A 25,076-nucleotide genomic window follows, 5' to 3' on the forward strand; every position below is an offset into this window, starting at 1 on the left:
AGAGGAAGCAATAATGAAACAAAACAGTAACAGCAGGCTCCATTTTGGTAAGCAGAACATTTTTAGTTAGATGGTTGCATCTTAAAGAGGTGGTGGCTGCCTCCAGATATTTTTAGCAAGTATTGGCAATTCCTGTGTGAAGTTAACCCAACGCTTAATACCAATCACTCACCTTTTAATTTGGAATTACTGTCACTGCTGTGTGCATGACCAAAACAGCAATTAAGAATCAGCAGGGCTCGTGAACAATTAGATTAAAATGTTGCTGAGGTGTAATATACAAATTAGTCCTCAGATTAGGGATATTCCCATTGTGAATGAGCAGCCCACGTGAGGGAGGAGAGGGGAAGCATGCTCTTGGCCTCTTTAGGGGCAAATGGGTTTTCTACACAGTTCACAACACCCTGGTGACTAACCTAGAGACGTGTACTTCTCTTACAGAAAGTTGGGAACATTTCTTCTCTTTTCTGTATATTTCCCAAGAGCAGATAGTTTTCTATAGCGAAATTTCAATGCCTCTGAGTGGGGGATGTTTATCTGGTGTCCCTAGCTGGAGTTCATAATATGTTTCTCCATGGCAACATCTCATACATCGTATGTCTAATTAAATTCCTGCATTTCTATAGTGAAGTCGGCTACACAGAAATCTCAGGATTTGGTTACTCTAAACGAGCTTTGCTTAGAGGTTGTACCCCTTCAAAACTTAGAGTCAGTGCCGTTTTCTTGCAAATGTTAGCTATTTATGATTCCAACTTTCTAAAATGCACAGATTCGGGGTGCCTGGGTGGCTCAGTGGTTAAGCGTCTGCCTTCGACTCGGTGTGATCCCACAGTCCTGGGATGGAGCCCCACATTAGGCTCCTCCGATGGGAGCCTGCTTCCTCCTCTCCCACCCCCCCTGCCTGTGTTCCCTCTCTCACTGGCTCTCTCTCTGTCAAATAAATAACTAAAATCTTTAAAAATAAATAAATAAAATGCACAGATTCGTCTTTAAAAGGAGTATGCTTTTGTTGGCGATGGGATGGTTATTGTAATTCTTATAAGGAGGTAAGACACAGTGCAAGATGTCTAATGGTAGATGAGCTTAGGACCTTGTACACGGCAACAGCAACCTAGCTTTGAGTTGTCTCAGATTTTCTGTATCTTCCTCTGCATTCAGGTTGTCAGCAATCACTTCTTAATTTTTGTCCCTGTTCCTCCTTGAATCATCCTTTCTCACTCCTCAAATCAAAGAACAAGATCTGTTAAGGGGCGCCTGGGTAGCGCAGTCGTTAAGCGTCTGCCTTCGGCTCAGGGCATGATCCCGGCATTCTGGGATCGAGCCCCCCATCAGGCTCCTCCGCTATGAGCCTGCTTCTTCCTCTCCCACTCCCCCTGACTGTGTTCCCTCTCTCGCTGGCTGTCTCTCTCTGTCAAATAAATAAATAAAATCTTAAAAAAAAAAAAGATCTGTTAAAACTGTATTTTTAAAAAGAATACATGGTATTCTTGTGTGTGGCTTAGATTCACCTAACTGCTCCTCTGCCCAAGAACACGCACTTTGTAACATCTATTTTGGCTGTTCAGGGGCATTTTCTCATTTCCTCGAATTAGGCATTTTGGAGCCGAGAATCATGAGATTATTCGTTCTGGATAGGAAAGGTGCTGCCTTTCAATACTTCCAGAGCATGGCAAGTAGACTTACAATGGCTGGTCTGGATACTCAACTACCATTTACAATATTTTAACATGAAAAAAATGTATTTAAAATTCTAAATAAGTGGCTCACCAGCTTCTAGAATACAACTCATTCTTATGTTGGGAACTTTCTTTACTCACACAGGTTTTATTGCTCAGCAGTTGCCTGGTAACAGAGATGTGGCAAGCAATGTCAGAGGTTAAGGAGCAGACTAAAGTCATTATGGAAAGGGAGCCTTATCAGCATTTTCCATCTAACTTTGTAATCCTTGAAATAAAATAGGTTTCATTGTATTGAATAGTCTGTATTTTGTTTCTTATCAAATGCCAAGTTTTATAGAGACTTTTCTTTCTGAATATAAGTTCAGTAACAGGGAGAATTTTAATATGTACACTGCTTTGTAATGGGCTTCTCCATGACGCTAGCACACTTTAAAGGTTAAAGTGAAAATTTTCTGGCATTCTTAAGTCATGTACTGTGCAGAAAGTGGTCATGGACACATTTGGAAGCATTCCAAGAGGTATCAGAAATACACTTTGGCGTAACACTTCCTGACTTTGAACCACTGGTTAATGTTGAATAAAATTCCATTTTCAAGTACAGTTGCCTGCCTATTAAAAAATTATTCTTTAGAGATAGGAATGCAAAGTGTCTGTAGCTTTCTTTGTCTCTATTCTGAAAGGAGAAGGAATGTGATCAAAATTTAAGCATCATCTCTAGGGTTTATTTCTTTCAGTCCGTTGTGTACCAAATGCTAGGCCCCTAAGGATTCTTAGCTCGTGGATAGTTAATTACATTTCAGCATGATGCGTTTTAAGATTTCTTTTCCAGTGGGCATAACACATATGCCTTAATGATATTTCCTTTCTAGGCAATGTGGTTATTCCACAATTCCTAGCCCAAATTTTTAATTTTTCCAAATTACTGCTATAAAGGTAAGGCAATTAGAATCACAAGCCATGTTGGTTTGAAATGGATCCAGAATTATTTCTGGAGGAAGATTTTAATCCCTGTTTGTAGGTCCTCCCTCATCTCCCAGTGAAGCCACAGCGGCCATCCATTCAGGGCTACGTTCTTAAATTTCATTAGAGAAAATGAACTCAATCCTTCCTTGATTGAGTCCCAAATACTTTATCAACACTGCACTCTCTGTTTTAGTCAGAGATTATAAACCAAGGGTCTGTGTTAAATAATTCTTAGATCAAAAGCCCAGGTGGAAGAAATACATCCATGAATATAATTGCCTGAAGGATATGGGAAATGCTTAGTCTTCTAAATTTCCTTTTGGACAGGACTGTGTATTTGGAACCCTTGTATTTTAGAACTGCAGCTACTCAATTAGACTTCTGCATCATGTAAATAAGTACATACTGATGAGGTCATTAGCATAGCCATGTGAGTCTTGCTACCTTTGTAACACGGTTGCTGGTGAGATCATTATCTTTTATGTTCCCCTGTAAGAGCGTCCATGGAAGAAACTCCTCTTAAGTTTTAGTATTAGAAAAATTGGGGTTTTTATCTTACGGATGTCTCAAATCTATCACTGACCATGTTTCCCTCTTCACTTTTACTGCTAGGAACTAAGAACCAAATCCGAAGCCTTACCTCTGTCCACTGCACGAGGCCCTGAGCTATGCATCTGTCCCACTCGGCTCGCCCTGGCTTTCTGTTTCTCTCCCATAGTGTCTTTTAACCCTGACTTTCTCCACCATTTATTCTATTTTAATAACAGGGATGCCTACCTCAAGTGTGCTTTAGAGCAATGCAGGATATAGGTTTTAACAATCAACAATACATAAGATAGTCAATGGAAGATAAAGAAGATAATCCTCTTATCATGTCCTTGGTCTTCCATTTTGTGACCCCACAAGGCATGAAGGGTTCCTCCATGCCATCCCCCCACTTGTTGCAGCCGTGAGTCCTGACATCCAGAAGAGATAGCACGAGCTCAGGGGAACAGGGGCAGGTGGGAACTGGGAGGGCACAGACGAGGGAAGGAGAGACACCTTGCCTCTTTGGCAGCGAGGAGCTGAAAACAAGTTTCTGTGGCTACAGGGTCCCTTCTAAGGAAAGTCAGTAAAATGCCAGTCAGGAATTTCTTGCATTAAATCCAAAGGTGACATTTAAAATCCTGACGCATCCAATTTGTGTAACATAAGAATGTCATCTCCACAATACATATTTATGAAGTAGTTATGTTCATATTACTGTAAAAACACCTCATCCCCATTTGTCCCACACACATAAGCAATTTTAAAAATTACCCAGGGGGTACTTGGGTGGTTCAGTCAGTTAAGCGCCTGACTCTTGACCTCAGCTCAGGTCTTGATCTCAGGGTCATGAGTTCAGGCCCTGCATTGGGCTCCACGCAGGGTGTGGAGCCCACTTTTAAAAAAAATACTTCAAACCTTAATAGATTGTCTACCCCCACAAATAAGAGAGAAGCTTTTTTAACACACACACACACACACACACACACACACACACACACGGAATATAGAGAAGCTGCTTTGGCTAAATAAAATGGTGCCAGTTCTGCTCAAAAGCAAAAATCAGGATTTGAATATTTAATAACTACAAGAAGGAAATAGAACTATGGATTCTCAGAAGTCACTACGATATGGCATGGATACTCCTACATGGCTGAAATCTGCCCAGATTGGATAGATAATTAGTGAGAAAGAGATTTTATGTTAGAATGTCTAGAAGCCTGTATACACACAGTGTTTCACTGGTTTGGTACAAAGACTAACAGGCTCCACAGTATTTCACATTACCCTCAAAGACATCATTTCCAAGGTTGTTCTGTTAAATCTATACCCATCAGGACCTTTCTCCTATGGTGTAGGGGGTGGAACTCTAGGGAATTCTTATTATAATTACTATTATTCACATAATACTTACAAACAAATAAGTTAAAATTAGCTACTTATGTGTATTGTTTTGTTTTTTTTAAATCAAGACCAGGTTAGACAACTCGGGTAAAGAATTACTCAATTTCAATGAGTGGTAAGTAGAAGCTAATTCAGGTCCTTAGAAAAATTACCTAACATATATACTTTTTAATAACATTAATAGTATTTTCATGTTAAAATTATGTTTTGTAACAGCATGTCCTTCACAGCTAATACAAAATCAAAACTCCCTCTTAACACTAATTCTTTAATAATGTGATTTACTCCAATTCCATAAGCACGACACAGGAATGTAGCATAGACATGAACGTCATATTAGAATCCGTTTTTTTTAAATGTAGTCTACCAATATCTTGAATGTATTTCATTTGTGATTAAAAAAAAATTCCAATTTCATTCCTCTGTCATCTCAGAGTTAATATATTCAGAATGTAGAATGTTTCCCGTTCCCATCCAGCCTCTCCTTAAATAATGCTCTTCTGTCAGAGGAAAAACACACACACACCAAAAAACCTTCCCATGTAATTCATCTCTCAGACTTGAAAATATCTTCCTGTTCCTTCATTCCTTACCTCCAGCCTGTTTATTCTTCCCGTCAGCTCTCTCTGATGGAATCTGATAAAATCTTTGAAACAATTGTTTTCAATGTTGCTATAGCTATTGAATCACCACCCCAGCTCCCCTGTAACAGAGTTACAACAGCAGGCCGGAGATGCTGTCCTCAGAAAGTCCCCCTTGCAAGGTGGACCCTCGGCTACTGCCTGGAAACTTGGATTTGGGGAGCAATGGGAATGATAAGGGTGGCTCACTGTGCCCAAACTGTTGGTATAAAACGATGTGGTCTATGACAAATGCGTGCTTTTCTTCTGGGAGTCTGGAATTTTGAGAGGTGGGGGACAGAGGCTGTCTATGTGACCAGCCCACGGTAAAACTCCTGGGCACTGAGTCTGTAATCAGCTTCCCAGGTAGACAGCATTTTCCATGTGTTGTCACAGTCTGTTGCTGGAGGAATGAAGCACATCCGATGTGACTCTCCTGGGAAAGGACTCTTGGAAGCTTGCAGCGGGTTTTCCCAGGACGCTGCCCTATGTACCTTTTCCCTTTGCTGATTTTGCCTTCCGTCGTTTCACTGCAATGAATCTTAGCTGTGAGCACAATTGTATGCTGAATCCCGTGAGTCCTCTTAGCAAACCACCGAATCTAGCACCCAAGACACAACTCGTATGGCCTGTTACCTCATTTCTATCCTCCTCTGTCCATCTTGTAAAAGCCCTTCAGAACCTGCCTTTGCCATTACTTCTCCAGGAGCTCCCGCTGATTCCAGTGCAGGCACACTACGTCGGGTAACATCATCACCAGCACAGGAGCAATGCCGGTTCGTAGGGGAAGTTCTCGGGGCTGTGAAAACACCTGGTTTCTCTTCTTAGTTCCCTCTGTTCTGCCATTTCCTATTTAATTTGGAGCAATTCACAACCTCCCTAGGTCTTCATATCCTTACACATAGAGTGTGAATGAAACTACAGATACATATCATATCCAGGTGCAAGATTTGGGCTTTCTGGACAAATAATTTCTTACTGATTTGCAACTAAAAGGTACATTGTATAGAAGTTCATTGTAAAGCAAAACTGCTCTGCTAAGGCGCGTTTATTTTCTCTGTACCTTCCAGTATGAAAAGTCCTTTTTGTAGTTTTGCAAAAACTTCTGGATTCACCAGAAAAAAATGTGAGAAATCTTTCAGAATTAGAGATTTAAAGGAAAATATGCTACAAAAATTGGAACAATGCTCACAATATCACACCATAATCTCCTGGGAAATGGTGTTGTTTTTGAAAGTTACTGTCAGAAAAGAAAAGAATCAAGAGAAATTAGCAACCCAAGAGTTGGCTGGAAAGGGGTGGGATTTCTGTTCAGCCAGGGCCCCATGTCCCTCAGGATGAGACAGCTGACATAGAGAAGAAACAGCCCCTTCTCAAACATTAAGGACTCCTTTGTGAAAAACATCAAGATCAGGAAGTTTCAACAAGAGCCTGCTGAAAACATCTCTCTGAGTTTACTCCTGTGTCTGTATATACTCCTTGCTCATTACTCACTCCCAGTACCAATTACTGAAACTCACTTCGCAAGGATCAACAAAAGGCCTGCAGAAGCCACGGGAGGAGCCATACATAAGAATCTTGAGCCTGAAATAGGTTCCCAGGTTGACTGATGGGCAGCTCCATTCTTCTGAGGTCTCATTCCTGTTCATGTTTTAATGAAGCTGTTTTTGCAATTACTTACAAACTGTATTTAAGTTATATTTCAGTATTCTTCTGTGCAATTCTTGGCACAAAGGAAAACACATTAGCATTTTTGAATTGCCAAGGCTAAGCATAAGTACTGGGCATTCTTGTCTTTGGAGAGCATTCACACTTTTCTCTTAACCACTTCCTAAATTGAAGCTGCCATCACAGCTAAAAGGTGTTTCCAAACTCTTAAGCATGTGTCCTTAGGGCAAAGAATTTCAGAGAAATCAGTTAGTCAGACTGGTGGGTACTAAAGACAGAGGGAAAGGTGAGATGACATTGTAGCTAGCCTGCATCTGCTCTCAATTCCAGATTTTCCTACTAAAAACTGCAAAGCAGAGCTTCCAAACCAGAAAAAACAAAAACAAAAACCAACACACAAGCAAAAGAAAACCCAGAAAACAATTAGCATAGCATCGCATGAACAAACATTTTAAGAAGCATCCTGCACAAAGAATCATTTCCACATTTCCCTGGTTGAAGTTACACATGGCATTGCTTAAATATTTATCAAATGCAGAGTTATAATCACCAAAAACGGTCACTTCTCATAAGTATAATTAATGTCAGGAATACAGAAATGTTACCTCCAAATCCTAAGAGGGACTTTGAACACAGATAGAGACAGATGAAAGATGGCATGCTGCAGTGCAGCAATTTCAAAGGTACTGGAGCACTGACATTCCGGCTTCCATTCCTCCAGGAATATTCTCAATGAGACACAGGAAGATCCAGGACGCTAAAAGCGATTCTTTCACTATTGCATCCAGATACTCTTTCTGAATTCAACACTCAAAAACACAAGGCAGGAACAGGAGGCAATGACTGCCTAGCATCTTACGGTGTCCTTCAGATCCTTCCCCTGGTTCCCAGTGTAGCTTCTCCGCATGACCATGCAGCAGTCTCAAAAGTGCTGTGGAAGGAGCTTCCAGCAGCAGGCAGAAGAAAGCCTAAAGTGGCATAGGGCTTCTTGACCCCTGGCTCCCAAGCATCATCAGAGAACCTTTTGCTTGGTAGAAAATTTTCAGTTTAATGATGCATATGGAGAGTTTCTGAATCCTTAGCTTTCCCGATTGCCCTGCTAGTACACAATTCAAACATCTACAGGCAGAGCTATTGAGATCAACATAATAATTATACTGATATTTTTTTCCTTTATTTTGCCAAGGACCCCAATGAAGTTCTTCCCTTCTACCTTCTCACCTTCTTTTACTGTATTTCCTCCGAAAGAGTCTGAGTTCCTTTAACTTGCTTTATTCCCTAAGGTACAACATTAACAGGACCACACTGGCCACACCAATAAGCAAAGAGTCTCCACTAAGCAAACGGGGCAAAGTCTGACAAAGTCAGTCCACCAAATGGAAGCTTCTGAACACGTGAGGCTGAGTAGGGAGTCAGAACTAACTTTTTTTTTTTTCTTGAGTATCTATTATGTTATGTGCCAGTATTCATGGTACCATACATAAACATTAATTTAATCCTAAAATCGATACCATAAGCACTGCATTATCATCCCCACTTTTACAGATGCAGGAATGATCCCAAAACGATCAAGTAATTTGCTCGACATCTCGAGACTACAAACCACTAAATAAATCACAAGCAACCTAACAGAAAAGTGATCAAAAGATGCAAATACACATTTCATGGTGGAATAAACACATGTGCCAATAAGCATGAGAACAGGCGTTTGGCATCATCAGCAGTCAGAGCAATGCAAATTAAAACCCCGATGAAATAACCATTTTACACTCATTCAACTAGGAAAAATGAAAAATCTAACAATTCCAAGCGTTGAAAGACGGTGGATCCACATTCCAATGAGAGTTAAAATTGGGGCAACCAACTTTGGAGACCAATTTGGAACCATCTCCTAATATTGAACATTCATACACTCTATGATCCACTAATTCTATTCCTACCCAAGAGAGATTCTCGCACGTGTGCGTGAAGAGTTACGTTCAATAAAGCCAAAACAGCTCTTTTCACAACAGTAAAATCCTGAAAATACCCAAATGCCCATCAACGAAATAGGATACAAATATAGTATATTTTACACATTAGAATATTAAATAGAACAGAAGTAGTACAGCACATCACAACATAGATGAATCTTCTCAATAAAAAGTCTCGAAGGGTTACACACATTAGGTTCTTTTAGAAAGTTAAAAACAATTATAATTAAAAGTTTCCTCTTCAGAATACTAATAAATGGAACAAAATTACATATAAAGGAAAGTAAAGGAATAGCAAATATGAGACTCAGGATGAGGTCAACGTAGGTGGAGAGGTGATAAAATGTGGGGGGACCCAAATGGTCATATGAAGTTTACTATCAATATCCTAGCTTTGAGAGATATGGTCCATGATGATGGAGGAGTAGATCTTAGTGTTTTCTGGTCCCAGGATTCAGCCAGATAGCCATCGAATTGTTCTGAACACCTACGAACTCAACAGGAGATCAAAGAAAAGAACTGCTGCAATTCTACAAATAGAAGAGCGACCACTTTCTGCAAGGTAGGAGGTGCGGAGAAATGAATCTGAGGCGATATATGGGAAGATAAACCATGGGCGAAGGAGGAAGCCTCCAGAAGCCAGCAACCAGAAAGTGAGAGAGCAGAGCATAAAATCGGAGCTTTTAGAAGGCGGCTCCATTGAGGGATGTCCCTGCCTGAACGGTGCTCAGGTGATGAAGCAGGGTGGAATCCTAGTTGGCACAGTGTGGTGTCAGGACCCTCGGGGTCACGGTTAGGACGGGGGTGCCTGAGTGCGCAGAGCTCCCGGGCATTGGAGCAGGGAAGCCGGCTGCAATGCGCGAGCCCAGGAGCGGATGCTGGCTCAGGGCTGCCATAAACCACGAGCCGCAGCCGGTGGAGAGACGCTCTCTGAGCAGGGGCCCATCAAGCAGCAGAACCGGCAAGGTCGCCCGCCTCCCCCCGGAGTAGTGGCACGGGTGCACACTACGGGAGTCTGTAGAGCTTGGAGACTCCACATTGGGTCACAAGGTCACATGCCTGAGATAAAACACTCTGTCGCAGGCTGGGTGAGCACGGAGTGTGGACAGAGACCAGAGAAACAGCAGTGGCTGACTGCTTTTCTCTGAGGGCTCACTGAGGAATGGGGGGCCCCCGAGTTCTCAGCATCTCTGGAACCGGAGATTGGGAGGCGGCCATTTTCATTCTCATCCTCTAAAGCTGCGGGGAAAGCCTTCCGGGAACAAAAGCCTCATAGAGCAATCTGGAGCCACTTACTTAGCCCCGCCCCTGGCAAGGGCCGTGCAATTCCTGGGCAAAGACACCTGAGAATCAATGCAACAGGCCCCTCCCTCAGACGACCAGCAAGAATATCCAGCCAAGACCAAGTTGAGTGATCACACAGAACTGCAAAACTCCAGTGCTAGGGGGAAATAGCATATAGAATTCATGGGTTTTTTCCCCATGACTGTTTAGTCTTTCCATTTTAATTTTTTTCCTCTTTCCTTTTTCAGCCAATTTCCTATTTTATCAACTCTTCTTTAAGTTTTTTTTTTAATTTTCATTTTTACAGTTACATTCTACCCTTTCGATGTATTTAATTTTATTTTTGCATATATGTAAGTTTTTCTTTCTTTACAATTTCGGGATGTAGTTTCTTCTAACAAATAGACCAAAAGACACTCAGAATATAGTGTATTGCTCTGTTCTGTTCACCTGTTTACAGTCCTTTTTTTCCCCCTGTCTTTTAATTTTTCATTTTTAAAATTACATTTTATCCTTTCATTGTATTTAACTTTATTTTGTACATATGTAAGTTCTTCTTTCTTTACAATTTTGGGATCTAGTTTTCTAAAAAACAGACCAAGGGGCACCTGGGTGGCTCAGTCGTTAAGCATCTGCCTTCAGCCCAGGGTGTGATCCCGGGGTCTTGGGATCGAGCCCTGCATCGGGCTCCCTTCTCTGCTGGGAGCCTGCTTCCTCCTCTCCCACTCCCCCTGCTTATGTTCCCTCTCTCGCTGGCTGTCTCTCTGTCAAATAAATAAATAAAATCTTAAAAAAAATAAAATAAAAAAATAAAAAACAGACCAAAATACACACAGGATCCAGTGTATTACTCTGTGCTATTCACCCATCTGATTATAGTCTCTCTCTTTTTTTTTCTTTTACTTTTTCCCCCCCCAGTTTCAGGTCTCTTCTGATTTGTTTAGTTATATTTCTCTGGGGTTGTTGTTGTCATTTTAGTATTTTGTTCTCTCATTTATCTATTCTTCTCTGGACAGAAGGACAAGATGGAAAAACTCACCTCAAAAAAGAGAACAAGAGGCACTATTAATTGCCAGGGACCGAATCAGTATGGCTATAAGTAAGATACTGGAACTAGAGTTCAGAATACTGATTATGAAGATACTAGCTGGGCTTGCAAAAAGCATAGAAGACACTACAGAATCCCCTTCTAGAGAAATAAAAGAACTAAATCTAATCAAGTCAAAATTAAAAAGGCTATTAATAAGATGCAATCAAAAGTGGAGGCTCTAACTCCTAGGAAAAATGAGGCAGAAGAGAGAGTTAGTGACATAGAAGACCAAATGATGGAGAATAAAGAAGCTGAGAAAAAGAGAGATAAACAACTACTGGATCACAAGGGGAGAATTCAAGAGACAAGTGATACCAAAAAGTGAAACAATATTAGAATAATTGGGGTCCCAGAAGAAGAGGAAAGAGAGAGAGGAGCAAAAGGCATACTGGAGCAAATTATAGTGGAGAACTTCCCTAATCTGGGAAAGGAAACAGGCATTCAAGTCCAGGAGGCACAGAGAACCCCCCTAAAAATCAATAAAAATAGGTTAACACCTTGACATATAAAAGTGAAACCTGCAAATCTCAGAGACAAAGAGAAAATCCTGAAAGCAGCTCAGGACAAGAGGTCCATAACCTACAAGGGTAGCAAAATTAGACTGGCAAAAGACCTATCCACAGAGACCTGGCAGGCCAGAAAGGACTGGCATGATATATTCAGGGTGCTAATGAGAAAAATATGCACCAAGAATACTTCAACCAGCAAACTGTCATTCAAAATAAAGAGATAAAAAGCTTTCAGGACGAACAGAAACTAAAAGAATTTGTAATCACTAAACCAGCCCTGCGAGAAATATTAAAGGGGATCCTGTAAGCAAAGAGAGAGCCCAAAAGTAACACAGACCAGAAAAGAACAGACACATATATAAAAATAGTGACTTTACAGGTAATACAATGGCACTATAGTCATATCTTTTGATAGTTACTCTGAATGTAAATGGGCTAAACCCCCCAATCAAAAGACACAGGGTATCAGATTAGATAAAAAAAGAAGACCCATCCATATGCTATCTGCAAGAGACTCATTTTATTTTTTTTATTTTTTTATTTAAATTCAATTAGCCAACATATAGTACATCGTTAGTTTCAGATGTAGTGTTCAATAATTTATCAGTTGAGACTCATTTAGATCCAAAGACACCTTCAGATTGAAAGTGAGGGGATGGAAAACCATTTATCATATTAATGGACATCAAAAGAAAGCTAGGGTAGCAATCCTTATATCAGACAAACTGGCTTTTAAACCAGACTATAATAAAAGATGAGGAAGGACACTATATCATAATTAAGGGTTCTACCCAACAAGAAGATATAATAATTGTGAATATTTATGCCCCTAACATGGGAACAGCCAATTATATAAACCAATTAATAACAAAATTAAAGAAACACGGTGATAATAATACAGGGGATATATAATAGTAGGGGACTTTAACACTGCACTCACTGTAATGGAAAAATCATCTAAGCAGAAGATGAAGAACGAAACAACGGCTTTGAATGACACACTGGACCAGATGGACTTCATAAATATACTCAGAGAATTCCATCCTAAAGCAACAGAATACACCACATATTGGGTCACAAATCAGGTCTCAACTGTACCAAAAGACTGGGATGTTCCCTGTATATTTTCAGACCACAATGCTTTCAAACTTGAACTCAGTCACAAGAGGAAATTTGGAAAGAACTCAAATACATGGAAGCTAAAAAGCATCTTACTAAAGAATGAATGGGTCGACCAGGAAATCAAAGAAGAATTTAAAAAAATTCATGGGAACAAAAGAAAATGAAAACACAACTGTTCAAAATCTTTGGGATGCAGCAAAGGCGGTCCTAAGGGGGAAGTATATAGCCACATAAGCCTTTCTCATGAAACAAGAAAGTTCTCAAATGCACAACCTAACCTTACACCTAAAGGACCTGGAGAAAGAACAGCAAGTAAACCCTAAACCCAGCAGGTGAAGAGAAGTAATAAAGATTAGAGCAGAAATCAATGAAATAGAAACCACAAGAACAGTAGAACAGATCAACGAAACTAGGAGCTGGTTCTTTGAAAGAATTAAGAAGATAGATAAACCCCTGGCCAGACATATCAAAATGAAAAGAGAAAGAACCCAAATAAATAAAATTATCAATGAAGAGGAGAGATCACAAGCAACACTGAAGAAATACAAACAATTATAAGAATGTATGATGAGCAACTATATGCCAACAAATTAGGCAATCTGGAAAAAATGGATGCATTCCTAGAGACATATAAACTACCAAAACTGAAACAGGAAGAAATAGAAAACCTGAACAGACCCATAACCAGTAAGGAAATTGAAGTAGTAATCAAAAATCTCCCAACAAACAAGAGCCCAGGGCTGGATGGCTTTCCAGGGGAATTCTACCAAACATTTAAAGAAGAATTAATACCTATTCTTCTGAAGCTGTTTCAAAAAAATTGAAATGGAAGGAAAACTCCCAACCTCTTTCTATGAGGCCAGCATTACCTTGATCTCAAACTCAGACAAAGACCCCATCAAGAAGGAGAATTACAGACCAATATTCCTGATGAATATAGATGCAAAGATTCTCACCATGATACCAGCCAAAAGGATCCAACGGTACATTAAAAGGCTTATTCACCAGAACAAAGTGGGATTTATTCCTGGGCTGCAAGTGTGGTTCAACATCCGCAAATCAATCAATGTGATACACTACATTAATAGAAAGGACAAGAACCATATGATCCTCTCCATAGAAAAAATATTTGACAAAGTACAGCATCCTTTCTTGATTAAAACTCTCCACAGTGTAGGGATAGAGGGAACATACCTCAATATCATAGAAGCCATATACAAAAAGCCCACAGCAAATATCATTCTCAATGGGGAAAAACTGAATGATTTTCCCTAAGGTCAGGAACACGCAGGGATTTTCACTCTCACTACTATTATTCAACATAGTACCAGAAGTCCTAGCCTCAGTAATCAGACAACAAAAAGAAATGAAAGACATACAAATCAGCAAAAAAGTCAAACTCTCACTCTTCGCAGATGACATGATATTCTATGTGGAAAACCCAAAAGACTCCACCCCAAAATAGCTAGAACCATACAGGAATTCAGCAAAGTGGCAGGACAGAAAATCAAGGCACAGAAATCAGTTGCATTTTTATACACTAACAAGGAGACTGAAGAAAGAGAAATTAAGGAACTGATCCCATTTACAACTGCACCAAAAACCATAAGATACTTAGGAATAAACCTAACCAAAGAGGCAAGGATCTGTACACAGAAGACTATAGAACACTCATGAAAGAAATTGAGCAAGATACAAAGAAATGGAAAAACGTTCCATGCTCATGGATTGGAAGAACAAATATTGTTAAAATATCTATGCTACCTAGAGCAATCTACACATTCAGTGCAATCCCTATCAAAATATCGTCAACTTTTTTTTTCACAGAGCTGGAAAAATAATCCTAAAGATTGTATGGAACCACAAAAGACCCCAAATAGCCAAAGGAATGTTGAAAAAGAAAACCAAAGCTGGTGGCATCACAATTGTGGACTTCAAGCTCTTTCATAAAGCTATAATCAACAAGACAGTAAGGTCCTGGTACAAAACCAGACATTTATATATCAATGGAACAGAACAGAGAAACCAGAAATGGACCCTTAACTCTATGGTCAACTAATCTTTGACAAAGCAGGAAAGAATATCCTATGGAAAAAGACAATCTCTTCAACAAGTGGCACTGGGAAAATTGGACAGATAGTGTAGAAAGGCAGAAAAGATATTACCAGCCTCACAGATACTTCTGGGCAATATACAGACTGACCCAGGCTGGAACTCTGGACCTAGTCTGTACTGCCGATGTCCCCAGAGGGGAGCCTCAGGTTCCTTGGTGAATGAGGACTGGAGATGACAGCAAACGTGAGATCATAGTGACTGAGACTTTTAGTTGCTTATAAGCCACAGTGTTACCAACATCATTTAATATGGTCCCCACTATAGTCTATGAGGCATGAATTATTATTATTCCCAATTTAAAGATGAAGTGATTGGACGAAAAAGAGGTTAAGAAATTTCCTCATATATATCCATTATATCTCAATTAAAAAAAAAAAAAAAGAAACTTCCCCAAAGTCATACAACTATGATGGAAGAGCACTTCTAGCTCTCCCTGCTAAGTCGCCTAGGCTCTTAACAGCTAAGATACACACCCATCCACATACATATAGACACTCCATATATATAAACACAAAACTCATACACAAATAAATATGCATAGATATACACACAGATGTACTCATGTGTATGGACATGCATGTATATACATTTATACACACGTGCATCCACACATTCATTACACAGGTATAGACACACACTCCTACACACATCTCTATACAGACGTACATACCGCAACACACAGGTACAGATGCACATATATATATATATAGACACATGCTATAGAGACACACACCGGCACGTATATATGTAGACACACACACACAATGTACAAACACACGTGCACAAAATGTTGCCTAGCTTCTCCAGCACTGCTAGAGAGATTCATTAACTATTGTTAAAAACTTCCTGTCCCTTCTCCCTCCAGCACCTGTTCCATACAGTTGACTGTGTGAGAAGCAGCCTGACTTCCAATAGATGGATTTCCCCTGGAGCACCTGGCCCCGTGACTTTCACCCAGGGGCTCCTAAGTATAGCCCTCGTTCGCATTTTCAGCATCTGCTTCCCAGGATGGCCTGTCCCTCTGCACTGGCAGGCCCAGGAGATGCTGGCTGGACCTCACTTCCTGCTCCCCTCGAGGGAAAGGCCCACATCGAACACTGGCCTCACAGAGACAGCCAGGTGGATGCTTACTTGTCAATATTTGTAATCAGATCTCTTTAAATTTGGAAAAATCCATCAAGTCTTTTTGGTGTGACACAACCAGGGGAACAAAAATCTAGTTTGACTTAGATTGATATATAGTGGATGGAGTCTGGAGCGTAACCAGTGTTTAATGAATGGCAGCAACTGCTACCATAAAAAAAGTAAGGCTCACTCTTATTACTTATAAGGAATCAGGTTTTCCTAAATTTGGCTTTTGATATCTTAATTCTGGGGCTTTTTTAGTGTCTAAATACGAAGCTCTCCAGTGAGTTTAGGTTCAGTTATAAGGACGTTCTCTCAAATTGGATTTTAAGAGGCTAGGGACTCTAGAGAATGATGAGACGGTAAATGTTCAGCATTTTCTGTTGATGTACATAAGTGAAATGGGCGTAAGAGTTGGAAGTGGGATTTAGAACCCACTGGACCTCTCAAATACGTGAGACCCAGGCGTATCTATTACTAGGGGAAAAGCGAACAGGACTCCCTTTCCCCTACTCAAACACACACTCCATGATTTAGTTCTGCCACATCCCATCAAACACCACTCAGGTCTTCCAAGCACAGAAAGTTCACTTTTTAAAAGACGAAGACATTGTGGTTTCACCTATACCTTTCAGATAGAAGGGAGAAAAGGAAAAGAGAAACAGAATAAAGATTTAGAATGCTGAGGTTTATGCCAAACTAGAAAAACTTGCTTTTTGGCGTCTTGGTGGAAAGCCCCCCAGTGATTTCAAATCCAAGGGCCATCAGGGTTGGCTCTCAGATTGAATCCCAAGGCAGTGGGGCTCCAGAGTCACTAAATTTTGCTCATCCATCAGAAAGGGGATGCAGTGGGAGGCTGTAATGTGATACCAGGCTAGAAAAAGTGCTAAACACAGAAGAGACAGAGAGAAGCCAATAGAGCTGGAACAACATCACAAATCTTCAACCCACCAAGAGTAGAAAGCAGGTAGAGGGAAACAGGCGGGGAGGACAGGAACTGGCAGCTGCCTCCAGGCAGCTATGAGATCTATGATTTAAATATATATTTCCACAGAGAACAGAATCACATCTGGAACCCACCATTTAATTTCTCCCAACACTAAACAGATGCTTACTTTTTAGATGCTAAAAGTGTATGCTTAAATACATTCTAAACCCAACGTTTTCTAAATACAACAAATGCAAAGTGGTATTTTTTACAATGGTCAAAATGGTTCTAACAGAGAATATTAGTGCCAGAAAGGACCAAAGAAATGAGCTCTCATTGCCCTCATTTTTAGGAAGGAAGAAACTGAGTCCCAGACAGTTAAGCAACTTATTGATTCGACACAAATAGTCTGTGACTGACACGGAAGGAGGACCTCAGTGGTGATTTTCACTTTAAATATTTTAAGCTCATAAAAATGTACACATCCCATGGGATTACAGGAGCTGTTAAGAAAGTGTAAGTGCCAACTGAAAGCATTTCCTGGGGACCCCTGATGGACATGAGCTTGGGCCGTCCTGATGCTGCAGTTTCAGCAGGGCCAGGAATGCGTTCCTTGCGGAAGTCGCTGGCCTCTCCCTGGAATGGGGAGGCACTGTGGACATCCTGGCAGGGAGTCAGAGCAGCAGAGAGGAAGGCGCAGACCCCACAAGGTAACAAAAAACACCATGCCAACGAGATGCACCTGACATCCTCCAGAGACAAGCTGGTGAACAGAGGAGAACCTGGAAGGCTTCTGGAATTCCTGAGATTCTGCCAGAGAGAAGAGTCAGGGAAATCATATTTTCTGACTATTTTTAGTACATTGTTTAACTCCCAGACAGGATGGCTGAGACCAGCAGGTCATTCAACCATTGAGGCAAACACTTAGCAATAGCCTTGACCATGTGCCTCGACACTGGGCAAGGCAGCCCACACAGGTTAGCTCTTCAGAACTTCCACCAGCCTCTCCTGATAGGCCTTTGTCTACCCACGGCATCAGAGAAGCCCGGAGAAGTTCCGAGGCCCGTGGCAGAGTTACAGTTTTATTCCGGGTCTGCTAACTTGGGAGCCACCCCGGGAGAGTCACTGCCCCCCCCCCCGCCATGACCCATTTTCCCAAATCACTATCTAAATCGGTCATCCAGAATAGCACAGTTCAAAATCAACAGGCATTTTCCTTCCTCCTTGTTTTCAGAACATCATCTGGATACAGCTGACATAGGAGAAAAAAGTTTATTTCAAGAAAATTATGTCCCAAGTAACAACTCCTTATTTCCTCATTTCTAACCCGTGCTTTTCTCTGAACATTTCAACATTTCTGAAATCAGGATGTGAAACCGATTCATATATTCAATGTGATTGTGTTTTCTCCCCTGAAAAGCTGTTCTTAATTTGGTGGGGGTCACTATACAGCATCTGAGAATCGAAGAGAGATCTTATTTATAAAAATAAATGCCTTTGAAAATCTCAGATGAACCATTGTAAGGGGTGTGGTCCTAGAAAGTAATTTTTAAATGCTTACCTAACGTGTTTCTGGTCTGAACCGTGCTTTCTTTACATAGGCTTTCTATCCATAATGCAAGGAAACGAGGGTACAGCATAAGGTGGTGAAAATCTGGAGTCTTTTCTTTCCTAGACTCAGTCGCTAAGGATCAGCTTGGGTCTATCTGTGGCAGATCCAAAATTCCTTGACTGGCTCGTCTGCAGCAGAACGTCATTGCATTTGATATGGGCGCCATCTGAAGGCATCCGATATGGGGTGTGAGCCCGACTTTGTTGTCATGGTATTGAGTTTAAGATTAGCAGATAATCTAATTTTCACTAGGGAGACATCGAAGTTTAACTTAAATATTTGGTTCATTTCATCGTTTTACAAAATCAAGCTATCTGGATCTTCCTCATCTATGAAGTGGAATTAATAGCACCAACAGCAGATAGTGACTATAAAGATTGCTGCCTGTTAATAAAATTATTCCGAACTTCTTTGTGAAATAAAATGAAAAGTAAAAAGATTGTGGCATGTAATAGATGTTTAGTAAGTGTTAGTTACCTTCCCTGAGTAATATTTTATGCTTCTTCCTATCATAAAGAAGAGAATCTCACCACTCTAATCAATACGTATATGAAAATAACTTGCAACCACCAAGGGTGAGACACCCCAAAATACCAAAGTGTTTCATCTGCTTCAAAAGCTGTAAAGCGAACACCTGTAGCGAATTAAAACAAAAGGTACACAGCTTCAAAGAGAAGGCTGACTTGAATGGGGGGAAAAATGAATATAACGCTAAGACCAGCATGAGACGATGACTCACAAAATTGGACGCCACCACCGTGTGACTCTTACTGTACCAGTCAATGGCTGCCTTGTGCAGGGAAGGGTGAGATTTCCCCAAATTAATAGAATGATCCTTTCATGCCTTCAGGAATTGGATGTAACTTTTCAAGAAACAAGACTCACCAACGGAAATTAAAAGAGGAAAATAAGTACATAGGCTAGATGCGGTGATAACATTTTAGTTTTTTTTCTTTCTTTTTGAGCTCCTAATAATTTCGCCGGATTGGAGTCTGCAGTTGTCAGTTACAGAAGGAGAATGTGCATGTTGGTTGTGGTGAAAGTATCACCAACGTGTGATCATCTCTCTACTTGTTCCTGCTACTGAAATCATACAGAAAGATACTGACTATGTGTCTTTGAAACAAATAATGCAAATACAGATCTATTTACAATATAAGTGATTCTGTTGTATACTCTTTCTGACTGTGTTTATCTTCAAAGGGAACCCAAAATTCTATTATGCTAGCTATCGTCCATTAGGAACCCAGATCCATTTCCACTTTGCTTTGCTCTGCTCAGTCCTAGGGAGTTGGATGGGAGGGTCTGTCCCTATGAAGCACATCATTCAGGCTGCCTGACCCTCTCACTCGGGTTGGCTTTGGCCATTAGGAGGGAAGCAGGAGAGGAAAGAGAGGGAGGTGGGGGTGTTTTCCCCAGGCTTCCTCCCTCCTTTCGTGTCTGCCACTGGCTGCATCTGTCTCCAGGACATTCTTGTTGGATGGTCTCCCTCCTCCTATTTCAGCTCACGGTGGGCTCTGTTAACAGTTTCCTCCCCTTACCGTTTCAGCCCAAGGAGTGGTGATGGCTTCCCGCTATTCTGATCCTAGTGACTCAACATTCCTTGTTGGCTTCTATAAAATTCCTTGCCTTACATTTTCCAAAACTCACAGCTGAATGGGCCTCCTGCTTCTTGTGATGGTCCTGATTGATATGTCCACAAACAAGCTAATAGATACTAAAATTCGTTCCTTACTTCCAATAATTCAGTGAAAGCAAAATTCTATATTTTAGCATACACTGTTTTTTTAAATTCATTTATTTGACCAAGCCATACTAGACAGAGAAGCGGAAAGATTGAAGGATCATATAGTATGGGGAAGTCGTCTCCATATTTAAAAAACATCAATGAATTTTATTGCATTATGTTTTTCTGTGTGTGGTAGTGTTTCAGATAAACAGGATGTTGTGTATGGTAATTTAAGTTATTTCCAAAGACAATGATTTGGCAGCTTGGTTATTCAGTGAGCTCCATGAAACCCGACAACATGACACATTTACAGGCAGGTATGGAAAAAGAGCTGATATTCAAACTCTTGGTGTCACAGGTAGCAATAGTCATCGTTTTGTAATCTGTTCAGAACCCTCACAATGATTTTGTCCTTTACCTGCACAAGAAGCAGCAGTAAGACCTTAACTCATTAAAATATCCTGAGTGGATATGAATAAATTACACATTTTGGTTTAGAACACTTAAAAAATTCATTAAAATAGGTTTCGATATATATCTTGGAAATGAAATCTAACCCATATAAGTCACTATCCCTGTCAGAAATTAATTAGTAAGGAGAATGATTTCATGCAACTTTGAGGAAATAGCAATGATCAGGAAGAAGTAGGGAAGGGTAGAAATTAATTACATGACCATGGGCCTTATAATTGGAAAAAGGCCATCCTGGAAAAAGTGCACTGGTGACACAAACCTAGAACAGACACAGTATTCTATTCCTGTCCCTTCCTGCTTCTGTTTCCTCATGAGATCCACAGAAATTTCCATATGATGTAAAAGCAACCAACAAAAGCTTCAAAGGATTAGAGAGAGAGAGAGAGAGAGAGAGAGAGAGAGAATGGGAGAGTTTTAATTCTGGAAGGAGCTAGAGTTTGTCCAGCTCTTATAATCTATTAATGCCCTTAATGTAATGAAATAAATCTCTGAAATAAATTTCCATATGACACGAAAATGAGAACAAAGATGAAAAGAAAAACAGCTGCAATTATCACAATAATTCCCCCATATTCTGAATGCAAGCCTGTTAGAAATACCTGCCTGTAAGAAATACCATAAAAAATACCCACCCTCAGCCTGACAAGAGTAAAATGCAGTTCCCACAAAGGAGCACTAAAATTACACTTTGAAACGATATTCAGCTTTATAGACAATGAATGGAACAGACATTTAAATAAATACAAAGTACCATCTCACACTTACTGACCTAGGAAACACAAATGAAAATAATCTGATGTTGGCAGAAGTTACAAGGTTTCATACAAATTCCTGTAAATGAGTGCAATGAACTTGGAGAACACTCACCCAATAGTCAGCAAGAGTCAAAACACTGATCATAGCCTGAGACCTAATAAGTCCAACTTTAGAATCAGGACCCTCAGATGCAACGCGAAAGGAAAAGAAAGTAGTAGGGGCAAACTGTATGTATGTCTTTTAACATGCCTTCAATAATGTGGAAATGGCCTTTTTCTGGTTATAAGAGAGTAAGCTAAAAATGATACGGTATTATGATCAAATAAAATACTTTGAAATTTGAAATACACAAACTACACACATGCAGGAAAAGTATCTCTAAAGCAATCCTGAGTGAGAAAAATAGAAATAAAATAGTTGATCCATTCACTTACTCAGTAAGTATCTGTTCAATGCTTACTACTTTCTCACATCCCTGAGATTTAAGTACTCATCCCATGTTCATTTGTCATGAACATTTCCAAGTTAAGCACACTGGCCAAGGTCACAAAGGTTTTAGTGGTGAGCAAATGTCAGACATCTGTTACTGATACTAAGCCTCTAACAGCAAAATATTGTCTCTCCTCAAGAATTAAAGTGATAGGTTCTTATTTCCATAAGCTTTGTGATGAGTTGGAAAAAAAAAAAACAATTTAGCCAAATAAAATTTTGAGACTTGCAAAGTAGAATTCATTAACAAATATGACGACTTTATTTTTTGAAGAAAAAGGAAGGCTGGGAAAGTCATTACAAGACGTACTTCTAGGCACCCAAGCATTTATGACCTCTTTATTCAATAAAAAATGTATTACTCTGTAGACAAGAAAGTGTATTTAATTTGAGTGATGGGTATTTAAATACTTGCACTATACTGCACTTAGAGGGATGTAGGCACACTATGTTCCCATAAATAATTAAATGAGTACTATAGCTAAAGACGTAAAAAGCATGGATCATAATTTCCTCTATCCATTGAGGAGAACTCAAAGCTGTCTTTATGGTGTCAACTCATTACACAGTGTACTCTTACAAATGCTAACGATTCTAGGAAACCATTAAAATACTCAGCAATCCATATCGGACTTCCTTCCCCGTCAGACCCTCCCAGCCTCCCCCACCCTTAAAAAAAGTTACTATAAACATACCTGAGTCTCTCGTAAAAGACTAGTAAGAATGCTGTTTGGTTTATAATAATATTGTTATTTATCTCTTATTCAAGGTGATCATGACTTGATAATATAAAATACAGCTATGCAGCAAGTAATGTAATATATCTGTTTTGGTCACATGGCTGTAAAACATACAAAGATACGGAGCTCCATTAGGCACATTTAATTATGTTTAGATGAGTCTTTAGCTCTGTGGAGTCTCATCCGAAGTTGTTATAAAAAGAAAATGTATTTGAATAACAGCAACAGAAACCTTTCTAGAGTTTGTATATTCCCCAGTTTTCTCTGTGTTTTAATGGTCGGTTTCCCAAATCCTAAATTTTGCCAATGTTTTCGCTTTTTTTAGATTATTTATTTATTTATTTATTTGAGAGCAAGACAGCACAAGCAGAGGGCAGGGGCAGAGGGAGAGAGAGAAGCAAACTCCCCACTGAGCAGGGAGCCTGATGCGGGGCTGGATCCCAGGTCCCTGGGATCATGACCTGAGCCAAAGGCAGATGCTTAGCCCCCCAGGCACCCCTCTTCCAAAGTTTTGGGAAAAAAGTTTTTCCAAAATAGGTATATCTCTCCTCAAGTCTACATATGCTTTGCTTGGTTTGGGGCTTTGGGGGGGGGGGACTGCTGCTGTTCTAAATGAGGATTCCTGCCTGAAGAGTGACTCTCTGATGCTTCAAGGACATTAATCAGATTCTCAGCTGGTGGCACAGTGATCTGGATAAAAACATGGAGATCCTTCGATTATTTCCACTTATTTTTGCTAGAATTTTTTCTTCTGTCACTGTTCACTGAAGTAAAATGTGTTTTGTCTTCCTCAGGGCAGGCATCAATTTGAATTAGAAGGAGCAACTTGCAAGACCCATTTATTTTCCACTGCAGAGAAAGGAGGTGGGGGAGTAGTGGGAAGAAGGCACAGAAGAACAGAGAAAGAGGAAGGCTAATGCAAACTGCTCCATTTCTTTGAAGCTGCCTCTCACAGTATCCCTGCCATTGTCTTTCCCATTCTTGGGCTTACAAAGCTTGGCCAGGAGGAGACCAGGGCAGGCATCCCTGATGGAGGGAGAGCAGTTTCCAAGGACATTTCTTGAGGTTCCAATGCATCTCTGACTCTTCATAGTGACGCCGAGCTGAGGTAGTACCAAGGGCCCACTCCTTCCCCCCAGAACCCCACAGCTGGGCCACCTCACACCTATTGGAATGGCTAAATCACAAGTACCCACCATCCGAAGGTTGACAAAGATGTGGAGCAATTGGAACTCTCATGCATTGCTGGTGGGGATGCGAAATGATAGAGCCTCTCTGGAAGTTTGACAGTTTCTTTTTTTATTTATTTATTTATTTATTTATTTTTTAAATGATTTTTTATTATATTATGTTAGTCACCATACAGTACATCCCCGGTTTCCGATGTAAGGCTCGATGATTCATTAGTTGTGTATAACACCCAGTGCACCATGCAATACGTGCCCTCCTTACTACCCATCACCGGTCTATCCCATTCCCCCACCCCCCTCCCCTCTGAAGTCCTCAGTTTGTTTCTCATAGTCCATAGTCTCTCATGTTTCATTCCCCCTTCTGATTACCCCCCCTTTCTTTATCCCTTTCTTCCCCTACCGATCATCCTAGTTCTTATGTTCCATAGATGAGAGAAATCATATGATAGTTGTCTTTCTCTGCTTGACTTATTTCACTTAGCATTATCTCCTCCAGTGCTGTCCATGTTGTAGCAAATGTTGAGAACTCGTTCTTTCTGATAGCTGAGTAATATTCCATTGTATATATGGACCACAACTTCTTAATCCAGTCATCTGTTGAAGGGCATCTCGGCTCCTTCCACAATTTAGCTATTGTGGACATTGCTGCTATGAACATTGGGGTGCATATGGCCCTTCTCTTCACTACATCTGTATCTTTGGGGTAAATACCCAGTAGTGCAATGGCTGGATCATAGGGTAGCTCAATTTTTAACTTTTTGAGGGACCTCCACACTGTTTTCCAGAGTGGCTGTACCAACTTGCATTCCCACCAACAATGTAGGAGGGATCCCCTTTCTCCACATCCTCTCCAACAATTGTTGTTTCTTGCCTTGTCTATTTTTGCCATTCTAACTGGCGTAAGGTGGTATCTCAGTGTGGTTTTGATTTGAATTTCCTTGATGGCTAATGATTTTGAACATTTTTTCATGTGTCTGTTAGCCATTTGTATGAGTTTGACAGTTTCTTACAAAGTTTTTACCATATGACCCAGCAATCTTAGACTCCTGTGCATTTACCCTCAGAAGTGAAAATTTATGTT

Source organism: Ursus americanus, chromosome 19 (assembly GCF_024610735.1).
Source record: "Ursus americanus isolate L20-20 chromosome 19, mUrsAme1.1.p, whole genome shotgun sequence".
NCBI classification, from domain to species: Eukaryota; Metazoa; Chordata; class Mammalia; order Carnivora; family Ursidae; genus Ursus; species Ursus americanus.